Genomic DNA, 6,372 nt, shown 5'->3' with positions numbered 1-6,372 from the left:
CGTAAAATGGTGCGCTGAATTGCACTCTTTACACCAAACGTAAAACTTAGCCGTTCGATGATTAGAGGACGATAAAATAAATTCCAGGCTAAAATAAGTGCCAGGCTCAATCTAATGAACGAAAGCCATTGAAGGCGATGCCCTAACATGAACGTAAGTGACTTAAACCTATAAAAGAATTAGAAAATATAGGGTTTTTCTTGGTAGTACCCACTTCTTTCAATGTGTGGATCCGTGTTCAAGCGATCCAGTTCACAGCTATGTGGTTTCGGATATGACCCACCGAGCCCTACGCTAGGCAAGAGAATTATATCATTGTCTCGAATCGACCAAAGTATAATTGGGTGCATGGAAACTGTAGAGAAGTCCAATAGAGAGACTGATCCTGTTTTTAGGGAGTAGAGTTTTGTGGGTATAAGGAGTTACTTTCAAGAGAGTGGATAGTAACCAGTGATAAAATACGTCTCAAACAACCATAAACTTAGAGATGTTTCGACCAAAGATTGGTCCAGGCCATGTCTAACTAAATAGCACCACCTGATAGGATTATGTAAATCCTTTTTAAGTCAAGTTTTGTTTATGGTTCATTCAAGTAGTGAGTTCCTATTGAGTGAGGTGTATCCAGGTATAGGTGGCTTATCTGGTATTCCTTGAAGAAATCTGTCTAGACTCCGTTTAAAGCTGATAGGATCCTTTTCCTCTTTTATCTGTTTCGGGACAATGTTAAATAGGGCAGGGCCTATTGAGTAAAAGAAATTATGCCGCAGTGTACCTATATGCAGTGCACCATATAGTGTAATGGACTTACAACAAAATATGTTTTCAAAGAGCTTATGATAACAAGCTGTCCTGTGAAACATAAAACGAACAAAGTATATATATATAAATTACTATGAATGTTTCATACTACATGCATTATATGCGCTAGTAATAGTTTCATGTACATAAGTACGCTCATCAGGCACTGTTTGCTGTCAGCGCCTGATGTTTTCGTATACCACATCCGCTCACAAGGTATTGACCGACCAAAGATTATAGGAGAAGACATTTTCTGAAGATACTGCGCAGCGAGACTGAATCCAAGGCCAAATGATTGCGAGGCAATTTCATTAACCATGCAGCCATGCCTGCGCCGAAATGTATGATAGTTGTATACTTCGTGTATACTCCTTCTCGCATTTACTTACCTGTTTCTATTCAAATGCCACTGGTGTATACTTTGCCTACCTTCCATCTGTGATCGATAAAATAATATGTACTTTCCACTCAGTACAACTCATCACTGTTAAGCTCACCGATTCATTCTGAGTAATATACATTCTTCTTAATTACTTGTATTTCTTTTATATAGTGCCAACCACCCCGATGTCTGAAGTGTCCGACTGTATGACACGAATGTCATCCCTGTATGTAGACACTATTCCCATGTGTTCTAGTTCCAGCAGAATGACTTCAACATCAACACCTCGGACTTACGCGTGATTTGAAGATTTTTAACTTTCTTTGGGGTATAGCTTGGAAAAAGACTGATGAAACTAAAATGACTTGACTCCAGAGAAACTATGTGAAAACCGTGTAAGTATTCTGTAAAGACCTTACAAACCAATGAGATTACTTGGTGGTTTTCACAGACAAATATCAGACCCACCCGCTCACAAAATTTTAGTACCATTTTTGGTACCGCTTCCTAATTTATTCATCAGATATTAATTCACATTCCTTTCTTGACCATAGTGTTTGACAAATTTAAGAAGCTGAAAGCTTTAAACATGGCAGTTTTTCCACCCTCATTTCTATGCTCACAGATACCCCAATGGAGTCGCCATCACTTACCTCTCCCTAAGAAACACTGAGTTAAAATGCCCTCACTATTAAATGATTTAACGTTACATCCACGAAATATTTTTTAGAAGGAGTTATTTCCCTTGAAAATGCAAGGGAAATAACTGTGTAATTTAAATTTTTTTTTCCTACCCCTGTAAGTTTGAACTGATTACTAAGACATTTCAGAGTTGGAAATGGAAAAATGAGATATTACTTATCACACTATTCCTCTCTGAATCACTGACATATTTAGAATGTAATCATATCAAACAATGAACCACTTGATTGTGCAAAAACACTCCAAGCATTAAACAAAGCATTTTTTTTTCTGGCGAACTGCTCTGTTATTGTGCGCCTTACAAGAATTACAATATTGATTCTTAAATTCAGTACAAGGCTACAAAATATAAAGTGGGTTCAGTATAGCCGATTACATGATTTCAGTACATGATAACTACTCACTTTATCGTCTTTAAATGGGTGAAGTCAACCGTTATGAGATTTGAACATATAACATAAAGGGACATAACCAGTGATCGAATTGAGAGGAGATACACAAGAAGAGCAGTGTTCTACTTTTCAGCTCACGGAAGGGACTCGCTTATAGCTCCTTCGTTGTCATTTGGTTTGCTAGAAATAACGTCCAAATCTCCTTCATATTGTACCCAAAGAGAGATAACGCCCAAATCTCCCTCATATTGTACCCAAAGAGAAAACAGTGGAAAATGCTGTCTTAGATACATTGTGTCTGGGGAAAAAAACAATGGTCTACTTGATCAGGGGTTGAACTGAGGCTTAATAACAACTAACAGTTGCTCTGCTGTCAAAATTAGGAAGTGCTAGACTTTACAAACAGGAAAAGAAATTTACGAAAATAAATTGTAGACAGTCCAACTCATTTTGGTTTTTTGCACATGCATTACAGAGTATGTAGTAATATTTAATATAATTTGGCATGGTTTATGATACAATTTTTTTTTTAGGGTCAATTACAATTAGGGTTTAAGTCAGAAATACGTTTAGATGTTAGGAGTAGGATTAAAAGTTAGGATTAGGGTGAAGTTTAGGATTAGGGCTTATGGTTAGGATTTATAGTCAGAGTTATGGCTTAGGATTTGGGATTTAGATTAGAATTAGGTTCAGGGTTAGGTTTTAAAGTCAATGAATAGAATTTAGGTTTAAGTTTAGGATTAGGTTATAGAGTTGGGAGTTAGGATTTAAAGTGAACACTTCGAGGGTTGGGTTTAGAATTTAGGGTTAGAGTTCAGGGTTGAGAGGTAAGGGTCTGGATGGTCACTACTAGAAAGTCGCAGTTGCATTGAAATTTCTTTGTGCATGGCTCAGATTTTTAGTGCATGCACAAAAACAGAATGAACCAGATTGTCAACAATATATTGGGTTGTCCGGAAAGTTCGTGCCGATTTTTAAAAGAAAGAAAAAGGTCAATAAATACTTGCCATTACATTTTTAATCAACCAAATATGAACCATTTTGTTGCACAATGTGTCTCCATCTTTCCTTTAACTTGAAAATACCCTCTTCCCAGAATTGAGGTGGTTTCATGGCAAATAAGTTGAAAGGTAAGCTACTATAAATCAGCACAAACTTTCCGGACAACCCAATATTTTGAAAAAATTGCTTCAAGCAGTAAAGCCCAGAACACCCTAAAGTTGTCACATAATCATTATATTGATTACATAAAAATAATGTAAAACTTTTACATGATAAAAAATATTTTAAATCTTCAGTTCAATATATAGTTAAATTTTAATCAGTGGTAGCTGTCAGTTAGCTCCAAATGAGGATTGAATAGGGAAAATGTATAGCTGATCTAGTTGTTGCAAGGCCTAGATATATAGAGTTATGATCAAAAGCATTCCAGCCATGACCATTCCAGTTATCTTTTTTCTTATCCTTTGTTTTTTTTTCTTCGTAGACTACATGCTTCAATGTGATGGTCATAGGAAGAGAGGAGATATAAAAACTAAAATCTCTCTCAGCCATACATAGGCTCCAAGAAGTATTGGATGGCACCTATGGCAAGAAGGAGTTAGAAACTTATAAAATGAATTACTATGTTCACAGTGTTTTGATTTAATGCTATACTGTACAACAGTATTTATAGATTTTATCAAACAATGTATGTAATAGGCAAATGTAAACACCTGGTCTTTATATACAATATCATAGACAGAAACAAAGAATCAACCAGGCAAAGTTTCTACCCTGTGTTGAGTTATCATCATTTCTGAATACCCTACTCTATTGTTCACGGATACACAATTTATAAATCCATTATTACCAACAGCATAAATAAATTGGATGAATCAATGTTCATCTAAACACATTCTTACCAGTTAGTTCAATTAATGAATGACTGGCACGTTAATAGTTTCTCATTTCAGTGTTAAACTGTATTACAAAATATAACTACAGATTTTTATAGGGCAACTGGGAATGTCTAAGAGACAACCTGCTGCAGGCCACAAGCCAGATAAGAGGATGGAACAAGGTTTCAGCCATGGAAGACAACATAGTGGTGGATTGCTATGGTGGATAAAGCCACAAAAGTTAAAAGAGAAGCTTGGAAAGACTGGAAGGGAAGTGGGAGGGAGAGTAGGAATAATATCAGGCAGACTGAAGAAAAACATGTTCAGGCATATGATGTGTTCTAACTAGCAAAGTAGTGTGTTAGTGTGAATCAAGACATTAAAGGAAAATGCATACTCTTTTACTCTTTTACTTGTTTCAGTCATTTGACTGCAGCCATACTGGAGCACCGCCTTTAGTTGAGCAAATTGACCCCAAACCTAGCACTTATTCTATCGGTCTCTTTTGCCAAACCGCTAAGTTACGGGGACATAAACACACCAGCATCGGTTGTCAAGCGATGGTAGGGGGACAAACACAGACACACAAGCACACACACATATATATACATATACATATATATATGACGGGCTTCTTTCAGTTTCCGTCTACCAAATCCACTCACAAGGCTTTGGTCAGCCTGAGGCTATAGTAGAAGACACTTGCCCAAAGTGCCATGCAGTGGGACTGAACCCGGAACCATGTGGTTGGTAAGCAAGCTACTTACCACACAGCCACTCCTGCGCCTATATATGGAATGTTAACAATATTCTTGATTTCACTGATGCCAAGAAGCAAGAGGCTTGGACATATTACTACAAGAAGTTGCTGAATGAGCCGAATACACAGGAGAGGGTCTATTCATATAGGCCGAACTGAGGGACCAGTTGTTTATAGTTATATAGTTGAAAGTATGATTAAAGTTATGGAGGTAGGGAAAGCAGATGGATTAACAGGGATAATTGTTGAGATGTTCAAAATATGCAACAAAGTAGGACATACACATTCAATTTGGTAATACAAGTTGTCATCTCCATAACTGGAACAGAAGTATCATTGATAACAACTACACTGGCAGAGATCCTGCAAAAAGAAGCAACTACAAAGGCAGCAAATTGATGGACCACATTATCACAGGAATAGAGTTATAAAACAACTGATTATTAAGAGAATTAGCTTAACCCTCAAGAATTCACATTACTCTGTTAAATATGCTTTTTTATACGAATTGTTTTGAATAATGCATTAAGGTATAGCTTTGAGGTTTTGACAATGAGATTGTTTAATTTTAGAATGTCAGTGTAGGTTAGGTGTGAAAGGCTAGATATGGCCAGTTTGAATGTAAAACAGGTAGAATATTTGGGATGGATACGTCTTGTTGTAGCAGATCAAGTAATTTCAACCAGATCATATGATTTTGACCAGATCATGTGATTTCAACCTTCCTTGATGTTGTCAATGATGAACAATGAGTTTGTTCTAATAGATCATCCAAATTTAAGTGGAATAGATATTACCTAGGTATCAATATTGCTTTTGTCACTAATACATACATATGTGTTGAACTCTCAGCTTACAACAAGCATATTGCCTACACCATTGCAGTGCTTATCCTCATGCTTACATTTGGCCTTCTAAACAGTCGCTGAACTTGCAAGCTACACAGTGTTACAAGAAACTTCAACATCAATGAAGAGGTAAATAGGCTATATTTCCTATGCAATGATGGTGGCCATGGTCTGAAATCAGTAGTGATATCATGCAAAGCACAAGTCAGTAACTACCTTACTCCAGTTTGTGAGCACAGAAACAATAACATCAGTATAGCTAATGAACTTGAGGAGAGGCATGAAATAAGAGCTGACAAAGACTTCTCTCCAAGGAGCATTAGTAATGTCTATTTTATAACCATCATCATCATCATCATCATCATCATCATCATCATCATCATCATCATTTAACATCTGTTTTCCATGCTGGCATGGGTTGGATGGTTTGACAGGAGCTGGACAGCTGGAGGGCTGCATCAGGCTCCAGTCGTTTATACTGGTATGATTTCTATGGCTGGATGCCAACCACTTAACAGAGTGTACTGGGTGCTTTTTATGTGGCACCGGCATCAGTGCATTTCTATGTGGCACTGGAATGGGTTCCTTTTTACATGGCACTTGCACAGGT

At 37.0% G+C, this 6,372-nt stretch overlaps 1 long non-coding RNA gene across 1 annotated transcript in view; it reads left to right on the top strand.

Moving 5' to 3' along the window:
• The window catches only part of LOC106880288 (uncharacterized), a 6,152-nt gene extending 1,980 nt beyond the window's left edge, over window positions 1-4,172 (top strand). The window contains exons 2-3 of the long non-coding RNA XR_001410734.2: window positions 1,352-1,575; window positions 3,761-4,172. This is a non-coding gene — a long non-coding RNA (uncharacterized LOC106880288). The remainder of the gene's footprint in view (window positions 1-1,351; window positions 1,576-3,760) is intronic.
• The last annotated feature ends 2,200 nt before the right edge of the window (window positions 4,173-6,372 follow it).

This window comes from Octopus bimaculoides, chromosome 2, assembly GCF_001194135.2.
Source record: "Octopus bimaculoides isolate UCB-OBI-ISO-001 chromosome 2, ASM119413v2, whole genome shotgun sequence".
Taxonomy (NCBI): domain Eukaryota; kingdom Metazoa; phylum Mollusca; class Cephalopoda; order Octopoda; family Octopodidae; genus Octopus; species Octopus bimaculoides.
Note: the sequence above shows the minus strand (reverse complement) of the source record. Positions and strands in the feature narration are given on the sequence as shown.